This window comes from Grampus griseus (genome assembly GCF_964374135.1).
Source record: "Grampus griseus genome assembly, chromosome: 6".
NCBI lineage: Eukaryota > Metazoa > Chordata > Mammalia > Artiodactyla > Delphinidae > Grampus > Grampus griseus.
Genome location: NC_139000.1, coordinates 10,412,756 through 10,424,942, shown reverse-complemented (window position 1 = coordinate 10,424,942; position 12,187 = coordinate 10,412,756).

The window sequence follows — 12,187 nt, the reverse complement described above, 5'->3', positions numbered from 1 at the left end:
TAATTTTATTTCAAAGGGAAGCTTTATAAGCTGTCAGCAAAAACGAAAACAAAAAGTCTTAAAAAAATTTTTTTTAAGTAGGAATATTACAATAGTAAAAAGAAAGCCAGTGACCACAAACACAAGGTGACCGGGATGCGACACAGAGCAAGCAGCACTGTCGCATCCCACTGGACACCGTGCCGGTGAGGCCGGCCAAAGCGCTTTGTGTAAAAAGGAAGATTAGCAAATGTTCAAGGGACATAAAGGGCAAACCAGCAGCAAGTGGATATTGTCCTTGATGTAATCAGAGGGATGGGATTGGAAGGGAATAGCTTCTCCCATGTGGCTTAATGGCCCTTCACGTGGTGGCTTAGGTACCTCCAAGGAGTTCTCAAACCACTGATGGGTGACTTGGATTTAGACTAGCTTCCCAAACACACACACACACACACACTCATTCAGCCAGGCCTTCCCTCCCCGGCCTCCCCCAGCTACAGGCCAGCCTCGGCAGAGCCCCTGCCTTGCCTGGTAGCTGGGCACTGTCCCTGTGGCCCTGGGCAATGACGAGGGTCCCAATCCCCACAGTACAGACAGGTCAGAAGCACAATGTGACACCTGCCATGGCAGAGGCTGATGGGAACATGTCCCTCTCACAACTCAGACTCCACTAGGGCTGACCCTAGTCCCAAGCAAGCCAAACATGGCTGGGTTTTAGGTAATCTGGACCATGGCCTCCCCTCTCTGACCCCCTCGCCAGCACCAGTCCCATCTGCTCTCCACCCCATCCTCCCCAGCCTTTGCATCAGCTTTGCATCCCTCTGCCTGGTACACTGGTGCCTGCACCTGTGCGTGGTTGCCTCCCTCTGGTCACTCAGGCCTCAGCTTCCCCAGGGAAACTGTCCCTCAATGCTGAGTCTAAAGTCATCCCCATCGGGCTTCCCTGATGGCGCAGTGGTTAAGAATCTGCCTGCCAATGCAGGAGACACGGGTTCAAGCCCTGGTCCAGGAAGATCCCACATGCCACGGAGCAACTAAGCCTGTGCACCACAACTACTGAGCCTGCGCTCTAGAGCCCGTGAGCCACAACTACCGAGCCCGCGTGCCACAACTACTGAAGCCTGCACTCCTAGAGCCCGTGCTCCGCAACGAGAAGCCAGTGCAATGAGAAGCCCGTGTGCCACAACGAAGAGTAGCCCCTGCTCGCTGCAACTAGAGAAAGCCTGTGCACAGCAACGAAGACCCAAAGCAGCCAAAAATAAATAAATAAAATTAATTTAAAAAAAAAACTTAAAAATAAATAAAGTCGTCCCCATCACAAGCCCTCTCGTCTCTTCACTAGCAGGTATTTATTTATTAGTTTTCCTGCTTAGGGCCTGTCTCCTGTCACTGGAATCTGAGCTCCATGAAAGCAGAGCTTGCTCCCTACTTGTTCATCAGCACCCAGGAGACCCCCAACAAATGTCTGCAAATAACCGAGTGATCTGTCTCAGAACCTTGGGCAAGTTCATGAACAGTCTGCTGAGCAAGCCACCCTTGGTTCTGAGGTCATGGCCACTGAATGGGCCACACTTCTTTCATTTTATTCGTGCAGCATATTTGTTGAGGCCATCTCTAAGTCAGGTTCCAGGCAGAAACCTCTAGAATGCAATCTCAGATCACTAAGGCTGGAGAGCAGATGGGATATTTCCAGTGACTCTCTCCATCTTGAAATTCTATGAAAATGAGAAAACCCATCTTCAGGAAAAAATACTCCACCTAAACACTCCATCCTGGGCTGCAGCCAGGGACCTGGGCAGCAAAAAAAGCTGTGGCGTTTCTGTTGTCTGTGGCAGGCACGCAGCTCTGAACCCCAGCTCAGTGCTTGAGGCAGCTCAATGGCCAACAGAGGCCAGAGGCTGTAGAGTTCAGTGAGCTTAGGCTCACCCTTACCAGCCTGGTTGACAGCATGACCTGCCAGAAAGAGCAGTGACAAGGCTTGTGCGGTCTTGTAAGCCCTAAGCGTGATGCCCAATACTGGGTGGGGGTTCAGGAAGCAGTAGCTACTGTTGCCATTGTAACCAGTTAATTCCCTGCTCAGAGGATCTGCCAGCATTGTAACCAGATAATTCCCTGCTCAGAGGACCTGCCAGCTCTCCTGGCAGGTCTGTGTCATGCACCGCGGGCTATCCAATGTGACTGATGCCTGTGTGCCAGCCTTGCGGGCACCAAGCTGAGCGAGGCTCACCCCTCCCCTTGAGAACCTGCTGGGAGGTGCGGAAGCCAGATGTAGCCGCACGCACATGGTGTTCTTGGTGCTTTGAGAGCCGAGATCCTGAGGTCTCCGTGCCTTGCCAAGGAGTGTGGGCTGCTCCTGGAAACACAGAGGTGCCAACACCTCCCAACCTGCCTCCCTGTCAGAGTGAAGAGCCTCCTCTGGTCCCCTCTTGGTGTGGTCCTCAAAGGGGACCTCTCTCTGCCCTCTAGATTTTCTCCCTAGGACTTTAAGTCCTAAAATTTCCCCTTGGCAGGTGGGAAACGAAGAAATGTCAATAACTATGTATAGGATAGATATAGATGTCTACAGCGTCCGGGTGTGTGCTCCATGCCAGGCGCAGTGCCAAGTCTTTTTTTTTTTTTGTATTTATTTTTGGCTGCATTGGGTCTTCGTTGCTGCACGTGGGCTTTCTCTAGTTGCAGAGAGCGGGGGCTACTCTTGGTTGCTGTGCGTGAGCTTCTCATTGCAGTGGCTTCTCTTGTTGCAGAGCACGGGCTCTAGGCACACGAGCTTCAGTAGTTGTGGCACATGGGCTTCAGCAGTTGTGGCACACAGGCTTCAGTAGTTGTGGCTCGTGGGCTCTAGAGTGCAGGTTCAGTAGTTGTGGCGCATGGGCTTAGTTGCTCCACGGCATGTGGGATCTTCCCAGACCAGGGCTCGAACCCGTGTCCCCTGCCTTGGCGGGCGGGTTCTTAACCACTGCACCACCAGAGAAGCCCAGTGCCGAGTCTTTACAGCATCGTCCCACTGAATCCTCCCACTGACCCCACAAAATAGGTACTGTTGCTGTCCACATTTCACAAATGGGGAAACTGGGGCACCAACTGCTATGTCACGTGTTCAAGGTCACACAGCTGTAGCACCACCCTCTCAAAACACCACACTGGTGGTTCTCAAACCCAGATCCCTTCAGAATCACTTCCAATGCCCAGGTGCCACCCCAGAACAACAGAACATGGCCTCTGGGGGCGAGGACTGAGATCTGGTCTGTTTTTAAAGCTGCCCAGGAGATCGTGCCATGCATTCAGGTTTGAGGGCCCCTGCCCCTCACCCTCCCAGTGCTCAGAAGGAGCACCCCAGGTGTGATGGGGTAGATCTGTCAGATGCCAGGCTGCACCTAGGGAAGCACTCTCCTCCCAGCTGCCCCAGAAGAAGAAGGAGAGAGAGCAGGCATTAGCCTGGCATGTCAGCCATTTCTCCCCAACAGGGCGACTGCGGGTGGGGGTGGGATTCCTAGGGCACAGAGCACAAAGGCTCCCTCTGCCCCCAGGCAGTGCCCAGACGCTACGCTACCCACCAGGTCCAGTCTAAGCTCTGCCCACAGCTGGGGCCAGCCCCTCGACCCCCTACATTCCAACAGGGACCCCATGAGGCAGGAACAGACAGGGCTTTCAGGATGCATGCCTGCCAGGGGGGATGAATTATTACCCCCCTGCTATGGCAGACTTATCTGCCATGAGCTCAGGGTGGCATTTCACGTGCCAAAGGTTGGCTGGCCCTGCCCTGGCCCTGGCCGCTTGGCTCCAGGGCCCTCATTCCAACTGTGCAAGGACAGAAACTTTATTCTCTTCCACTGCAAGAGGCCTCCGCCCCTCACCATCTGTGCAGCATCCCCCTCAGGGATCCCCCTGCCCCCACCCAGGGGCCAGGGCCTCCCTTCTCCATGGCTCAACACAGAGGGGATTAGATAGGGTGATTCCAAAGTCAAGTTTCCCAGGTCCTTTTAAGCCGGGGATTTTATTGACAGGGAAAGCCATTGTTCCCAAGATGTCCCACCCCAACCTGTCCTGCTTTCTGCATGAGGCCCTGACAGATTCGAACAGCTGCTGCAGCTGGAACAAGCTTCTTGTGGAAGGAGCCAGGGCTTTGGGAGCCAGACAGCCCTTGGTTTGAATCCCAGTTCTGCCACCTACCACCTGTGGAACTTGGGCACTCTACCTGAAGTCTCTGGTCTCAGTTTCCTCCTCGGTAAAACGGGGATGACAACCTTGATCTTCCAGGAATGTTGTGAGGTTGAAATGAGCTAATGGATGTGCGAAAGCACTGAGTGGGAGCACAGAGGGCGTACAGCAGGGCAAGGCACAATGCACCATGAGGGACCTCAAAGACTGACTTGGGGTATCACCCTCGGTCTGACCCCCAGGGCCTAAGGTCGGGCCAGACCCAAAGTGAGTTGTCGGCAAACGCGAGCATATCCTCCAACTGATGCTCTTCCTTGCCTTCTCTAACAGAGAGTGGAGAGGGCAAATGTCTTTCATTCAGTGAGCCTACTTGGATTGATTGGTAGTGGTCGTCTACGGGAGCTGCCCACGCAGGCCCAGGACAAGGGAGGAGGACAGTGAGGGATCAGCAATGTTTGCCACGAGAACAAGAAGTTTGGGTGGTGAGATATATGCTACATTTGCCGTTTCTGTTATAGAACAAGGTCTAAATAATACTTCTCATTCCAGTTTTTGCCTGGATTTGTGTAACAGCCTCTGCGTTGATCTTTTTGCTTGTTGTCCCTTCCTACCCTCTGATCTTCAACTTTAGCTTCTAGAGTGAATTTTCTAAAATGAAAATCTGCCCATTTCACTCCATTACCTGTCACTGTCCCTTGGCTCCTCCCATTGCTCTGAGGATCCCAGGGGTGGCTTTTAAGGCCTCCATTCACCTTCTCAGACTCATCCATGGCCACTCACTTCCAAATATCCCAACCTCAAGCCCCATCGATCTGAGGGCCTTCAAGAACCAAGATGTGAGGATCCGAGGCAGCTTGGAAAGTCAAACCCAAAGCCCTGTGCCCAGACTCACAAGATCAGAGGGGTAGCCAGAGAGTTCACTTCGTTTACCACCAGTGAGTTTAACAAACCAGAGGGAGCTGGTAAACTTCCAATGGACCCTGAAGTGCAGTTTAGCAAAGCTGTCACCTGCTCACCCTTAACCACACTGATGGGATTAGTCCGGAGTCGCCCCTGCAGAGGGGAATTTACACTGCTCTGTCTCCTGATTGCCCATTCCAAGACAAATCTCCTTGGCAGCCAGACACAGGGTAGAGGCTTCCAGGCACCACTGGGGTCCAAAGCTTTCTAGTCCAGGGTCCAGGCATGTATGAGGGCCCTTGCCCCACAGAAGGCCAGTGGGGTTCCTCTTCATTCCCTCTCAGTTCCAACTCTTGCTATTCCCCTGAAGACAATCAGATATTTCCGTCTTTCAGTTTCACAAACTCCTACCCTTTGCTACCGCTCTGGCCAGGTACGGAGATGAGCCTTGGGGATTCAGAGATGGCGCAATGCAAAAGTGTTCAGTGGACACTGTCAATGAGCCAGACAGGAAGGGCTGATGATCAGGGAGCATAACCAGTGCCACATGGCTGAGGAATGAGGAACTCATAAACAAATCTCCATTTGTTTCTAAAAGTTTGGGATGTCGACTAAAATGCTAAGGAAGAGTCTAGACTTGCCGAAGAGGCAAGCATATGAATGAGTTCCTTGAGGGAAAATAGCTTCTTTAAAGAAAAGAATCCAAACAGGTTTTTTTTTTTCTTTCTTTTTTTTCTATTTAACTTTTTACTTTGAAATAATGACAAAGTTATAGAAAAATTAGAAGAGTAGCACAAATAACTCCTAAATACTCTTCCCCTTGATTCACCAATTATTCACATTTTGTGACATTTGCTTTATCATTCTATGTACAGCTTTTTTCTGAACACTTGAGGGTAAGTTGCAAATATGATGCCCCTTTTCCCCTAAATACCTCAGTGTATATTGCCTAAGAACATGAACATTCAGATAACCACAGTACAATTAGCAAAATCAGGAAATTTAGAGATGACATAAAATTATATCTAATCTACAGGTCTTATACAAATTTGGTGAAGCTTAGAGCATTTTTTTTCCAGTTCAGGTTCCAATCCAGAATAACACATCACATTTAAGTCTCCCTTAACTCTAGAACGGTTCCCCAGCCTTCCCTTGTCTTCCATGACATTGTCATTTTTGAAGAGTACAGGTCATTTATTTTGTAAAATATTCCTCGATTTTCATTTTTCAGAGATTTCCTCATGATTAGATTCAGGCTATGCATTTGGGGCAGAGATACCACAGAAATGATACTATGTCTTTCTCCATACATCATATTAAGAAGCACTTGATGTCAATTTGCCTTATTACTGGTGATGGTTACTTTGATCACTTGGTTAAGGTGGTGTCCACCAGTTTTATCTACTGTACAATCCCTATTTTCTCTTTATAAATAATAAGTAATTTGCACGGGAGTACTTTTTTTTTTTTTTTTTTTGCGGTACGCAGGCCTCTCACTGCTGTGGCCTCTCCCGTTGCGGAGCACAGGCTCCGGACGCGCAGGCTCAGCGGCCATGGCTCACGGGCCCAGCCGCTCCGTGGCATGTGGGATCTTCCCAGACCGGGACACGAACCTGCGTCCCTTGCATCGGCAGGCGGACTCTCAACCACTGCGCCACCAAGGAAGCCCGCACGGGAGTACTTTGATGCTATATAAATATTTTATTTCTCATCAAGTTTTCACCCTCTGATTTTAGCATCTTGATCTTTATCTACATTAATTATTTCTCTGATGATTGCAAAATTGTGACCTAAAATTTCCTACTATTATGAGTCAATGTTCTACTGAAAGAAGAGCTTACAGTATACATACATACAGTGGATGATGGGCACATGAATTCTTATCTTATTCAATGGGTTATAATTCATTACTATTATTGGGACTTCCCTGGGGGCCCAGTGGTTAAGAAACCGCCTGTTAATGCCGAGGACATGGGTTTGATCCCTGGTCCGGGAAGATCCCACATGCCGTGGAGCAACTAAGCCCATGTGCCACAACTACTGAGCCCGTGTGCCACAACTATTGAAGCCCGCACGCCTAGAGCCCATGCTCCACAAGAGAAAGCCCACGTGCAGCAAGAAAGACCCAACGCAGCCAAAAATAAATAAATTTAAAAATTCATTACTATTATGATTTACTTGATAACCAAATTGTTCCAGATTTGGCCAGTGAGAGCTCATTCAAGGTGGCTGCTATGTCCTTTTGATGTGTCTCTCTTATTCGTTGAGCACTTCCTTATTTTCTGACACAAAAGGATGCTCTAGGCTCATTCTATATTTTCTCTGGCCTTGCCCAGGAACCAGCCATTTCTTCTAGCAGCTCTGGTTTCCCCAGGGGAGGATGGTATTGTGGTATTTAGAAGCAAGGAGCTGGGCACAGCTGGGCTCACTGTTCGCAGGGTATCATTGCTTCTAGGTCCTCTCAGTGGATAGAACTAGGAAACACATACACGTATAAATATGAATCCAAGAGTTCATACTGATGCCTCCAGTTCCCATCCAATACCACAGCGTTCTTCCTGGCCTTCCCCATTTCCTATTTGTATGTTCCTTCTACAACAGTGAGAAACCTGCCTCTCAACATCCTCAATATAGTTCACCTTTTACTCAGTCTGCCAATGCACAGAGACTAGTTTCATAATTAGTTGCTACGAAAAACAAGCCCATTAGGTAGAGTTCAGTATTTGTTTGCAATTCTTTTTATCTTTAGATTGAGCGTATATATCAAAGTTCTGTGTTCAAAAGTTACTTGGGGTGCTTGCAGTACAGATACTAAAACTGGAACAATACAGAGAAGATTAGCATGGCTCCTGCACAAGGATGACCAAAAAATAGCTACTTAAATTAGTCCTTTTTTTCACTTCAGTGTGGTTTGTTATTCATTTGAAACATAATTCAATAATTTATAAATACAGAGCTACTTCATTAGAGATTTTTACTTCTTTCCATAGCTTGTTTTAGTTCTCTTATAAATAACACGTAACTAAATTTTCTTTTCCGCACTTTTTTCAGCTTGTCTTCTTGTTTTTGGTTTAATAAAGGAAATTAACCCAGTTACATGTATAGTGAAAGCTAATATGTCTGGTCTTTTCCCTGACATCTTGTTTGTGTTATTTCTTTAATATGGATGGGAGAGAATTAGGAGAACCTTGTATCTGCCAGAGCCCAGCACCTGGTCTGGAGCGTAGCAATGCTCAGCAGATATTTGTGGAATGTTGGCTGGAAGCTCAACAAGCGACTTCCCCTTGTACCTGGATAGATAGACACAGGGTCTTGACCTTACTGTGATTATAACGATGACTATGGCAGTAGTTACCATTAAGTTGAATAATTATGAAAAGTCTTAGCAAAGGGCCTGGATGGGGTGATCACTGAATAAACTGCACCTGCTATTGATTGAGCACTGACTAAGAACCAGGCATGGTGCTCCATTATCTTATTTAATCCTCCCAATAATCCCACTTTACAGATGGGGAAACCTGGGGTTTAGGGAGTCATTTGTTCTTATACCTAGGAAGCAGTCAAGTTGGGATCTGAATCCAGACCTGACTTCAAAATCCACACTTTATCCACCATATGTCCCAGCCTCTACAAATGCAAAGACAAACACATAGAGTCAGCTAATTCCAGGAACTCTGAAGCTCTTGATCACAAGGTCAAACATTCCTTAGCTGGACCCAACTGCCAGCCAGTCCCCTGGAAACCCACAGCCAGAATAGAGGCCAATCCCAGGAAGTCAGGCCCATAAGGGTATAAGGAAATGCTCCTTTATTGGACTTAAAACATTTGGCCAGAGTATGGGAAACGAACATTCTCATGCTCTGCTAGTGGAAGCATAACGACAGCCAACATTAATGACAACTTATTCTGGACCAGGCCCTTTACACCGGGATTTTTCAACCTCAGCACTGTTGACATTTGGGACTGGATCATTCTTTGTTGGGGTGGGGAGCACTGCCCTGTGCATGTAGGATGTTCAGCAGCATCCCTGACCTCTCCCCACCAGATGTTAGTAGCACCCCACCCCAGTCGTGACAACCAAAGATCTCTCCAGACATTGCCAAACATCCCCTTGGGGGGCAGGCAAAGTCACCCCAGTTGAGAACCACTGCTTTATCTGTATTACACTAATTTAATTCTCACAACAAACTGATGAGATTGGTACTTTCATTATACAGATAAGGAAACTGAGGCACAGACAAGTTAAAGTCCTACCAATAATGAGCACAGAGTAGGGATTAAAATCCAAGTAGCTGGAGTCCAGAGGCCACAGTGCTTCACTGCAGTGGCCAGCCTATCTGATCTGACCTTTCCAGAGAACAGTTTGGCAGAATATTAAAAAAAAGTAAACATGCATACCCTTTAGCCCACAGTCCCATGTCTAGGACTTTAAAGAAATGTACACACAAAGCTGTCATCTCATTGTTTACACTCAGCGGAAAGCTGGACGTGTGGTAAAGACCCATCTGGAGGGGACTAGCCTTCCTCCTGGGCCTGAGCACTGAGCTTGAGCCAGACATAATTTTTTAACCATGTAATTTATTCTGCAGACAATAAAAAGGGTTATGCAGATTTGTACTGACAAAGAAAGATGTCCTTGACACTGGATTGAAATAAAAAAATTAAAAACCCACATGTATAGTATGGTTTTACTTCTGTAAAGTTTTATGTACATATAGCAAGGGGGGAAGTGCCATTTGTAACAAGAGGTGATTACAGTAGCTCTTGCACTCGTTTAGAATATTGTCTGATGGGATGCTTGGCATGAGAGGAAGGCCAGTCACAAAAGGCCACATGTTGTATGATTCCATTTATATGAAATGTCAGAACAGGCAAATCCATAGAGACAGAAAGATCAGTGTTTGCCAGGGCCTAAGGAGAGGGGGACGGGGGAGTGACAGCTAATGGGTATGGGATTTCTTTCTAGGGTGACAAAAAATGTTCTAGAATAAGATAGTGATGACGGTCCCACAACCTTGTGAATACACTAAAAGCCAGCGAATTGTATGCTTTAAAAGGATGAATGTTACAGTATGTGAATAATGCTTCAGTAAAACAGACTTTGACAGGGAGAAATTGACAAATCCAAAGCAATGATTAGGAAGCCAGTGACACAATAGAGAATCTATTCCCCCAGGGACCCAGAGGACTATTGGAGGGGGCATTTCCCTCAGTGCGTGGGAAGAGGAGCTGCAATTAGTTGAATGTTGAAGAGTGCCTGGACAACTTGGGGATGGCTGGGGCTGACACGTGGCTTCCGAATACACAGATGTATACCTGTTTCTCCTGCTTCTCTTTACATTACTCTGAGTTCAAGTTCCAGTAGCCTCTTGAGTTAGAGGCTACTCCCTTTAACAGGCTTTAGTGGCACCAAAGGATAAAGCTCTAGCTGCCCCCACCACCATCAACTCCACCAGCCCCCATTCCCACCCTAGGAAGCCCACAGTCCAGGTAAAAACAATGTGCTCATCTCGTTACGTAATCACTGTGGGATAAACCCTTCCTGCTTCACTTCCAACCAGATGGACACCCCTGAAAACCCAACTCAAAATCACTTCAACAACATGGGGACTTGTTTTCCTTGTATAACAAGAAGTCCTGGGCATGGCAGTCCAGGATTGTTCATTCAAAGGCGCAGTGACATCAGTAAGGACCCAGATTCTTGCCTTTTTTGCTTGGCTGCCCTCTCATCTTGTCTCATCCTCAAGGGTGCAAGATGGCTGCTGCAGTTCTGGATCACACCTTCACCATCAACGTCCAGAGGCAGAAAAGGGATTGACTTGGTCCTTCTCGGAAGTTCTTCTGAAGTTCCTTCCCTCCTCATCGTCAGAGCTGGACCACACGGCCTGGCCGTACCCAACTACTGGCAAGGGGCTGAGGACCACCGAGATCAGCTTAGACTCATCAGGATTTACCTGAGTAAAATAGTAACTTAGTGACCGGAGGGGTAGACGCCAGAACAAAACCCAGTCTCTGCAGCGATGGAGGAAGGGGAACAGGCAGCCAGCCACGGTGGCCACATCGGGATTCCTTCCCCACAGGCCTTGCCCTCTGCCCGGCACGCCTTTCTCAATCTCTCCAGATTTACGCCTCCTCTTCCTTCACATCAGCTGGGCACCTCCTCCAGAAAGCGCCCCCGTCCTCACTGGCTAGGTCAAAGAACCAGCACCCTCTTTGTAGCTCTGGCCGTAGTTGCAATTAATTAATTACGTGTGTCATTATATTTGATTAAAAGCTGTCCCACGGAGGCAGCTCCACCCTTTATCCCCAGGACCCAGTCAGAGTCTGGCACAGAGTAGGTACTCGGTAAACAGTTACTGGCTAGACAGATATATCAGTATGTTACAAGAAGCAGATGTGAGGTCTGGAAGATGATATCAAGAGTTTTCTCTGAGTGGTGAGATATTTTATTAAAACATAACCCACACAACAGAGTGCTGACATCTTAGGCGTAGCTTGATGACTATACAAATGAATACACTGGTGTAAGTAGCTGGAAGGTGTGATAATGGAGTAATTTTATTTTCCCCTCTGTCCTTTTCTGGGTTGTTTAAATCTTTTTCAATCTTACAAGGGGCTGGGTCATTTGTACAAAAACAAAACTTTTATTTATTTATTTTTTTAACAAAGAAAACGTCATTTTCAACTATTTGGATGTGGAAGGAACCCATGGAGTGCTAAGAATTTCTTCTTCTCTTGTTTTATTTTCCCTCCCTCCTTCCCCTGACCTCGAAGCAGGGGCATCCTCTTTGATAACCTCTTCCTATCCTCCAGGGGATAGGTATGAATTTGTTACAAAGGCCCAAAGGCTGTGCTGGGCTCAGGAATAAAAGTGAGGCAAAAAGGTAAATTTCCATGAGAAAATTATACAGGTGTTTGTGTTTTACTTTTCTTTTTCTCCAAAAGCAGGAATTTGGGAGATTCGAAACATCTGGCTCTTATAATAAAGAATTGGAATCTATTCTCAAAGAAATGCCCAGATTAATAACTTGTATGTGATGAAGCGTTCATTCACTCATTTGTTCATTCACTCATCTGTTCACTGGTGTCTGCTTCTGTGCCTGGTCCATCCCGAGTGTGAGGAGTATAGAGATGGATCAGATCTGGTGCC